Raw genomic sequence first — 10086 nt, 5'->3', positions numbered from 1 at the left:
TATGGCTATTGGGCTGGATCCTCCTCTGTGGTCTGTCTTTCTCCTCTTCCTTCTGCTTCTCTCTCCCTCCCCATACAGTGGTATTTATATATATATATGTTTAAAATATGTATTTTATACATATATATATATACACACACACGCGTGAAGGGGTGAGGTATCGTGCTAATGTAGGGATAGAGAGATGCTTTAAAGTCTATACGTCCACTGGAATTCCCAAGAGGACTGTGCCTTGGAGAAGTGCTCTTCCCCTCGCGTCTCCCTCTCTGCTGCAGCTCTGTCTCGATCACTCCCCACTCCAGATTATTTGAGGAGGCTCCGAGCGCGGAGGATATCTCTGTGGATTCAGAGTAATCCAAGAGGATGAGACGTTGATATCAAAATGCACAGGGGCAGTGGGAGGGAGACGTCAGTCCTCCATCATTCCCTTTGCTTACCCACACACCAGTGCACGTCTGGGAACGGAGCTGTGCAGATCCGGCTTTGCAGGAAATGGGAAATGGCAGAAAAGGTTGTAAAGCCGCCGTAAAGCTGCCACGGACTCTGCGGCAGTGGTGTCCCCGCGGGCTGCCTGCAGCTCCTGCTCTGTCACATCTCCCTTTGGGCTTTCAAAGTCTCGATTGCATTTCTCGTTTTTTGGAGCCCGTGCTCGAGAACAGCCTTCCCAAGCAGAAGTCACTCTGGTTTCTGTGCTGCGATGGGAGGGGAAGCCCCAGGGAAGGGGTTCACAGCACAGGGCATGTAATATTTGAATTCTGAAATTTTTGGAAGTGCTGCAGATGTGGCTATGGCTTTTCCCCACACTAAGATGTCTCTCTGAGGCAGGGCGAGGGTGCCCACGTTGTGCATATCCATCTGGAAGACAGACTCATTTATTATTTTGAACATTATTTATTATTTGCTAGACAAGGACATCAGTGGCAGCACGTCAGGCAGAGGAGGCAGAAAAACCTGTGGTACCTGTGTGATGTTAGTGACATCTTGCTGGAATAAAGCAGGTTTTAGTGATCATTCTGTGAAAGGTAAACGCCTGTATTCTCCACAAATGGTATTCCTTTTTTACAGGAGCCCTTAATTTCACTGTGCCATACTGCTGCTTCTAAGAAACAGAGGCATTTATCGAGGGTCTGCCTGCACTGTTGATGCTCGGAGCTGGAGATAACTCCTTTTCCTGTGCTCGTTTAACCCGATTCCCATAAAATCTTGGCCAGCCTGGAGATGGCTGGACGCTCCAATGTCCATACCAAGAGTTAGGGAGAAATGAGGAGACCCTGTGCTGCAAAACCACATTGTTAGCGTTTTCAAGGTTTGTATAATGCCACGTGGGTCCAAAAAAGCTAAGCCCAGATGCAGATAGCGGATGGTGAGAAAGAGCAACTGAGGCATCCTAAAGGCAGAAGTATTGCTTTGGAGGGGAAACTGCACATTTAGATTTTTCCCCAGCCTGCTAAAGCTGTCATTCTTCCTGCACCGGCTGTCCTTGGAACAAAATAACAGCTGATGGCGTATACGATGCAGATCGCCTGAGCGTAAACGTGTAGCAGAGTTTTGTGTAGGTTTGTCTGTTAAAGGTTTGATGCCATCAGATGTCCCTGCGCTGTTCCCTACTGCATCGTGTTTTATGGCTGCTTTTTGGAGAGAACAGAAGGAAAAACGAAAAGGAGCGCGATCTGCCTCCTTGGCCGCCGCGAGTTTGTGGGTGATGCAGTGCAGCACGCAGGTAGCTGCTCTGCAGGTGTGTGCAGTTGCAGGGTTTTGACGACTGAGAGCAGCAGATCCATTCATTGCTCAGCGCCTGCTCTCGGCAGCCCCGCGGAAGAGGAAGATGAAGCGCGGCCTCGCGCTAATATTTGCATTCGCTACAACTTTGTTCTTGCTTTGTTTCGCTGTGATCTCAGATGTGGCAGAGCTCTAAGGGGCGGGTGAGGACTTTGAAAGAATAAATTCCGGTTTCTTTGTGATGTGCAACGAAAGCAGTAGGAGTAAGAAATCTGTTTTTAAATCCAGCAATGTAAAAAACGGTTTAATTAGTAGCCTAATGAAAGCAGTCCTCTTCGGAAACAAAATACATCTACCTCTGAGTGGGAATGCATGTGGTGTTTATGGTCCCTCCTTGAAAGATTTTGAGGGTACTTTTGTTGTAAATTATAACACTGTTTTCCAAAGAGTTTAAATAGTCTTTATTATTCCCAGCAGTTCCATGGGGAAACTCATGTCCTTTGAACAGGATTTGTAGCGTATGCAGGGGCTTTTGTCACACCTCCTGCTCAACAGATCCCCAAGCTAGAAGCTGGGTTAGCTACGGCCATGCTTGGGGACAGGAGTTTAGCCTGGATGAACCTCTGGTCTGACCCAGGATGGGCATTCTTGTGCTTAAATCACCTTTAGGTAATATTTCCTAAGAGATTTCAGCAGCTAACATGGGCAGGGTGGGGGGGGAGACGGGGTGGTGAACACCTGGGTGACTGTGATTACTCCACCAGGGTCGGAAAAGACTGTGAGGATGATTGTATCGCGAATAGCAAATTTATTTGAACATCGTGAATTCTTACTCTTCTGTGCAAAATGGTTTGACTCGGTGATGACACTGGGAAAAAAATTGAGCGTTGAGGTGTTTAGGCACACAAGCTCCTGGAAATTCAGAAAGATGCTCCTGATATGAGCTGGCAAGCCTACAGGAGTAGGAAAATCCAGTTGGAATTTTTATTGCATGTTGGTTTTTTTTAAGAAAGCAAACAGAAATCTCCACCTCCTTATGGTGTCTGAAATAAGCTAAATTATTCTGCCTGGGGTAGCTGTCACAAGAGCAAAGGCCGAGGGGTCTGGCCGTATGTCTGAGCACAGGGTGCAGCCAGTCTCTGGTTCAGAGGGAGGGTTGTGACTCGTCCCGTGGGGTATTGTGTGGCCGGGTCAGATGCTGTCAGCAGTTGGGCCATGGCCGCCCACCCCAGGGTCTGCTCTGGCAGTGGTCGGAGGAGACGGGCACTAAACTTTACCCAGAAATGAAGGCTCTTTTCTCTTCTCTCAGCAGCTGATAGAGGTCTGCAACGTCTCCTGCTTCGGGAGGTGTCTGTAGGGCTGCAGCAGAGATTTCTTCTGGAGTTTATGCCGCTTCTCCAATGAGAAGCAGCACTTAGCTGTCCTAGGGAGGCACTAACGCTAAGGCCAGGAGTGAACCCAAACGCATGAAAGTACTCCTACTTCTATCGGAAATCTCCATCCACCTCCTCTCTGAGGCTGGAGGTCCATCCCACTCTTGTGGTCTTCATCCTTCCTCCCTCCTCCCCAGATCCCTCACGCGTCACAGGGATTGGTGTGAATATAAGCAACACAAGCATCTGCCTCCACCTCCAAGGATTAAGAGGGGGACAAAATGTAAAAAAAGACAAAAGAAATTGTTATTTTCTGGCAATAACTGTCACCGCCCAAAGACTGCATAGTGATAGGGATAGTTTTAGTAGAGCTGAGGATGCTGTCACTTTTTCTCACATCTTCTCTGTCTGAATCCAGCAGCTGTGGGATGGGATTAGGTGGAAACGCTATCCTGGCACCATGGCTGGTGCACCCCGGGGGCCAGCAAACCCCAGCCTCTCCCCCTGCTCATTTCTGAAGCTCCACATGTGAAAATGAATCCCTGTCTCAGCTGGTTTCCACGCTGATTATTTGGCAGGGGATTCTGCCTGGCCTACCAAAGCTTCCCCCGCTTTCTTCAAAAATTACATTCAACAACCTACTGTTTTTCATCTGCGAGCATCACAGATTTTAAAGGACTTCTCTGCAAAGAGTTTTTCTCTCCAGCCGCTGTTTTCAACAAGCATGAGATGCTGATAGCTTCAAAAATCCTGCTTGGAATATGGCATTAATATTTGATCTTTGCTGAAGCCAATGAGTTGCCTGACTTCTGCAGACAATGCAGAGAATAATAAAGCTTTTGTTTGTTCTTCCTGCAAGGAAAAAAAAAAATAAAGGAAGCTTCATTCTGCTGATGTAAATTGAATGCTAATGAAGGCGCTTGTTAGTGGAGAGGCTGCAGCCAAGCTCTCCACTTACAAAAATTTTCCAGAGCTCTAAATAGAGAAGAAGGTGGAGGAAGTCTGAGCGGCAGCGTCCGCCGATGGATTTGTACAGCTCTAATTTTCTGTACGTGTGCGTTTTCGGAACCTCACTCGGAAGGGGAAAATGCCAGAAGTTTGGGGTAATGCTTCAGTGGGGATGTGTTACGTTACCAAAATCACAGAATCCTGTAGGTTGGAAAAGACCTTTAAGATCAAGTTCAACCATAGACCAACGCTGCCGAGCCCACCACTAAACCAAGTCCCTAAAATGAAAGTATTTAAATAAGTAAATAACCCATTTTTACAGTAAATTTTTTTTTTAGGGGTGGTGAGGGAGAGGCTTTTCCTGAAGTTTGAAGTTCTCCTCGTTCTTGTGGTCTTTCTATCTTGAAAAATAAATAAAACAAGCGAAAGCTGATATAAAGAAATCCACTGAAATAACACTAGTCCACTATGAAGGCTGAGGACTTACATACCTGCATGTATTCTGAAAATTAAGATTTTCTATCTGTCTTCTCTCATTAAAATTTCAGCTTGACAATCCGCTTGCTACATTTCAACAAATTACTGTCCGTTTCCTTTCACTAGGAGGAGAGGCCCGTCCCCTGAACTTGTCCACAGATGAGCCCGAATAGCGGGACATCTCATCCTGCGCCTCTGGAGGAAAGGGATGAAGCTTCTGCTTGGAACCACGGTTGGTTCCCGGGAAAAAGGAGCACCAGGTAAGTTCCAAGAACAACCTTAATTTTAATATTTCTTGATGCTATATTCCTGATCTATATCCTTCCTGTTGTGCTAATGCTAGAAATGTTTGTGTTTTAATTAGTTCCTTGCTATAATAAAGGGTTGGAGGGGGGGAGAAAAGTAGCTATAAAGACAGGAGTGGGAAGGCTTTTGGCAGGAGGAAAGGAAGGAGAAAGAAAGTTACTGCCTACTTAGAAAGTAATGATATGAGCAATTACCACTCTGGTGTAAATGAGGTGATCTCAAATGAGAAAGTCACTTCTGAGGTATCCTTAGCAAATGTGTCTTTCAAGGATGGGACCTTCTCCAAAAAGCATTTTAACAAAGTATTTTTTATGGGAACAGTTTTATCTTTGGATTGGGAGAAAAACATGCAAAGTCTACTGTTTCCAAGCAGAAACATTTCTAGTGTTAAAATAATGCTGAGGCAATTTTCTGGAAATCTCAATTATTTTCCCTTTGTAGATTAGAAAGTCAGCCGAGGGTCTGCTCTAATGCCTATAAAAGTCAATGGGAGATTTTGCATTAACTCTCCGGAGAGCTGGATCAGTTTGATTCTCAGCTGCAAAGCCTTTAAGCTTTGCTATTTCTGAGCTACGTGGAAGTAAGGTTTACGCACTGGTAAATTGTGCCCTGTGAGTTGCAGAAGGTTGGTGCTAATTTTCTACAAGCATTTTGGGGAGAAATAAGATATGCAAGTAAGACCTAAAAATCAAGCATAAAAGTCCAAGCGCATCCTTGCTGTTGTGCTAAAAGTAACGGCAGGTGAGCGCTTTGTTCCATTTCAGTTTTTACATCACACAATTGAGACTGGGAAGTGATTTAGGGCAAAAAGCTTGTCGGTGTAAGGACGAGTTGCCTGCCGCAGCAGTTGTCCCCCGTGTTACTTAATGGCTGCAGTTCTTGAGTTTTAGGAATGAGTTGTCAGATTTTTCTCTCCAGCCATCGAGAGGGAGGTTTCTCAGTTCTGCCTTTGTCTGTACTGAGTAAATACAGGACGTTTTTGGCCTTAATGAAGGTTTTTGCTTTAGTGCCAAATGTTTATATTAGGGTGGAGTTTAGAGGTTTTATCCAGTTTAGGGTTTCACCGTGGCAGACCCGATGATCTTAAAGGTCTCTTCCAACCTAGATGATTCTGTGATCCTATGATTTGAAGTCCCTAGCAACAGCCGCTCCTTGCCCTAAGAGTGTGTGTGCTAAAGGGACCAGGCTTTTAGGGATTGGGTGGACAAGCACATTTTTCATGGAAAATAAAGATGCAGGGATGCTTTAGCCATCATTGTTGCAGGAGGTCCAAAAACTGTCTCTTCGATGCAGGATATTTTGGCCAAATAAAAGCGATCTCTATAAATCTTTCCTTCCTGATGGCCGGTTAACAGTAATGAAGAGAAGTGGTTGATGGTCTGGTCCTCGTCCCCGGGGAGGCTGTGGTGGTTTGGGCAGATGGAGAGGTGCCCAGGGGGTGGGTGTCCGTGCACGGGCACACATGCAGGGACACGCGCTGCTCTGTACATCAGGCACTGCAATGCCTGCAGCCAGCCCTCTCATTTACCAACATCCACCATATTTTCTGTTCTGCTCAGCTCCTCTCAAACATCCCAGCCGCGCAAATACTCCTAAAGGTGAGTTTCCACCTGGGAACAGATGGGCACAGAGGAACAAGAGCTGCCAGTGCTGGTACAGCTCAACTGGTGATGAATTTGCTCCATTATTTTATCCTGTGGTCTGAAACGTGCCGTTGTCTCTTAAGCAGTAGTATTTGCTTCCCAGCTCGCTGCTCACTGGCTTTTCAAGCTCTAATAAAATTCAGCCTGCAGGTAAGTCTACTTCTACTGTGTCCTCCAAGCTGGCTCCAGTGTGCTGTAAACACGGGCTTGTTACGCCTCTGAAGCATAAATAAACCCGGGGCTCTCTGGCCAGGGTATGGCAGCTGCAAGAAAACTTATCGTGTTCCACTTCATTTCTACCCGGACTCATCTGAAAGCACGATCTGGACAAAAGCAAACGGCGTGATTGAAGAGGCTGTCCTCTCTGCGCTCAGCAGTCCTGTCACTGGAGTCGTTTTTTAATCTGTGCGTCTCTCATGTTCAGTGGAAAAAATGTGAATTAAATGGAAGTCACAGAATCACAGAATGGTGGGGGTTGGAAGGGACCTCTGGAGGTCATCTTGTCCAACCCCCTGCCAAAGCAGGGTCACCCAGAGCAGGTGGCAGAGGAACGCGTCCAGGCGGGTTTGGAATGTCTCCAGAGAAGGAGATTCCACCACCTCTCTGGGCAGCCTGTGCCAGGGCTCTGCCACCCTCAAAAAAGCTGTTCCTCATGTTGAGATGGAACTTTCCGTGTTCCAGTTTGTGCCCGTTGCCCCTTGTCCTGTTGCTGGGCTCCACTGAGAAGAGTCTGGCCCCATCCTCTTGCCACCCGCCCATTAAAATATTGCTCAGCATTGATGGGATCCCCTCTCAGCCTGCTCTTCTCCAGGCTGAACAGCCCCAGGGCTCTCAGCCTGTCCTCAGCAGAGCGATGCCCCAGTCCCTCATCATCTTTGTAGCCTCCGCTGGACTCTCTCCAGTAGTTCCTTGTCTCTCTTGACCTGGGGAGCCCACCACTGGACACAGTAGCCCAGAACTGGATTCAGTCCAACCCCTCTTCCCAAAGTCACAGCACCCGAAGGGGCTGTGTGACAAAAGCTATCATTAATGTCCCCTTTGCCCATCACACTGGCCTGCGCATCCATCTCTCTCTCCTTCCTGCTTCTGCCATCCTTTGCACAGTGCACCAGCACCCCAAAAGACTTTCCAGCTATTAGCAATTCTATTTTCATTGCATAAAACATATCCTTCTCGAGCTTTTCAGGGAAAGACTTGACTTAAAAATCAATCTTGGTTTTACTTTTTTTGTTGAACACGTGGAACGGTTTTGACAGGTAATTTCAGGGAAAATGAAAAAGAAGTCCCATAAAGAAAATAAAAAATAAGAAATAAATATTGCGACACACTCAAGCCTGCATCTGTGGGATTTGTCGGCATGAAACCAGGTAGGTGTGGCTGGGGCAGGCGAGTCCCACCTGCGATGGTGACTTCGCTCTGCTCCCCCGTGTCCGGCCAAACACGCCGCTGATTCCTACCCCGTGCTCTGTGACAGCCGGGGGGGGTCTGCCCGTGGCGTGGCCGATGCAGCACCGTCATACACACCAACAGAATTCAAGGTGGGGGGGCGTCCCGGCATGGAACAACGGCTGCTTTATTTTAAATGGCATTTATTGAAAAAGCGTAAATTTGAATGGAAGAAAAATGATTGAAGGTGGCTGGTAGACGGCGGGTTGTGCTGTCTGTGCCAGGGACCCTGGGCAGAACAGAAGTTGTTGATATTCTGCTGTGTTATTGTTTGGTGTGGGTGGGCAGCGTGTGTTGGGGGGAGGAAGGCGTGTTGGAGGCACGGTCACTACTTTGCAAGACGCGTGTGGGCGGCATAGTTGCGAAGAGGGCCTTGGTGATGTCTTGTAATGAGAAAACGTCTTAATTTACTAGTGAGGGGCCTTACATATGTCATGGAAGGTCAGAGCAAAGCCAGCCACTTTCTAAGATGCTTGCATCATTTATGATTTTGTTTTTTCTCTAGCTAGTTTGGGGGAGGCCAATTCTGATGCAGGATTAATGCTCTGCACATGGATGGCTTTTCAGGGTGAACAGTCAAAGCCACTGCTTTGTGTTTAAAAAACACTGGTTTTTCAGGTTGTTCCATTTTTAAGTGACAGACCCTATTAAAAAAAAAAAAAATCTGCAGGAGTTACGGCAAAAGCAAATAAAAGAAAAATAGAATGGGAGTTAATTAACTGTCTGTAAATTATGGTGAATTTAAATATTTAAAAGGCTGATTTTTTTTTTGAAGCGCAGATATGATAAACACTAACTGTTAATGCAGAAGAAAACATTAAAATTGCACTAGATGCCTGACATTTTTTCTATAGCTGTTTGAAGGAAACTGTCTCTGGATACCAGCAACACCTGGTGGGAACAGTCACTTTCATTGTTTGATTTCCATCTCAAAGGAATTTCTACATCAAAGGTCAAAATCGTCAATAGTTAACCGACTTAATTATTAGCTCTTAGGATCACTATTAAGCACAATTTTTAATGTAATTTTTATTTAATTCCTCTCACGTCCACCAACTTGATAAACTTTTTTGCAAGTTCTGTGTTCTAGAAATTTAATTGCACTTTTATTGTTGTGTTCTGAGTTAATTATATAGCAAACCAGGTTTATCTTTTATATATTAAATCTAGCAAGTGCTCTTTTAACAATCAATTGATATTTAATTACAACAGAGAAGCTGCCCTATTAAATCTAAATTAAATGCTCATTCAAGACTATTAAAGTGTTACCAGACCATCAAATAGCAAATGCAATACAGTGCAGCATAAACCATTATGCGGTTGGTTTTCCAGTGCCGCTTTGTAAACCGGAGCAGAAAAGCTGACCTCAGACGACATTTGCTTCAATCTTTGGTGAAACCCTTAGCAAAATTACCTTTCCGAAATCGTTTTTACTTAATGAACGGTAAGGACGACGCATGGCCTTTTTCGTATCTCTGGCCGAGTTGTGGCAGTCTAGGAGGGAAGGGTTCATGAGAAGCTCAGAAGTGTGGAGCATGGAGGAGGCAGGAGACACCCCAGCGCTCTGCCTGTTCTCCTCCTCCCCTGGCAGCTCAAGAGGAGCGTGATGTTGGCTTCGAAGCACCAGTGGTGGTGAAGGGCAGGTAGACATGATGACGTGGATAGCTTTACGTGAGGTTAATGGGCAAATAGGGAGAGAAAGATGAAATTAAATTAAATTGTGAGAATTTGAATTGTTCATGAAAAATGTGTGGGACAAAGCCATCGCTTTCCAGAGCAAACACAGAGAAACGCATCACATTGCATTAGAAGTTTTGCATGGACAACGTTCCTAAATACTTCTTAATCAGGAAAAACAGGTCTGGATTTGCCCAGTGTCCAATGCTGAACAAGTCTGGAGGCACCATCTCTTCTCCTGACTACCTGACCCAAGCTCTTGGTTTGCCAAGTCCCAGCGGTTCTGGTTTCATGGCTTTGTCTGAGACGCTGCAGAAAGACAAAACACGCATGTGGCTGACTTTGGGTGAAAAAGCCTCCAAACGTCTTAAACGTATATAATGCAACAGGCAGTGCCACTGTTTGTTCATCCTTTGTGGGTCCACAGGCACCCAGAGCATCTGAGTACGCAGAGGAATGTCTCTCTCAGAATTTACCGGGTCTGCGCAATATCCTGG

At 46.0% G+C, this 10086-nt stretch overlaps 1 long non-coding RNA gene across 1 annotated transcript in view; it reads left to right on the top strand.

Annotated features, from left to right (window-relative positions):
- The first annotated feature begins 4061 nt into the window (after positions 1 to 4061).
- LOC141742115 (uncharacterized) overlaps positions 4062 to 10086 on the top strand; it is a 30344-nt gene continuing 24319 nt past the window's right edge. The window contains exons 1-2 of the long non-coding RNA XR_012586593.1: positions 4062 to 4140; positions 4644 to 4777. This is a non-coding gene — a long non-coding RNA (uncharacterized LOC141742115). The remainder of the gene's footprint in view (positions 4141 to 4643; positions 4778 to 10086) is intronic.

Source organism: Larus michahellis, chromosome 4 (genome assembly GCF_964199755.1).
Source record: "Larus michahellis chromosome 4, bLarMic1.1, whole genome shotgun sequence".
Taxonomy (NCBI): domain Eukaryota; kingdom Metazoa; phylum Chordata; class Aves; order Charadriiformes; family Laridae; genus Larus; species Larus michahellis.
Note: the sequence above shows the minus strand (reverse complement) of the source record. Positions and strands in the feature narration are given on the sequence as shown.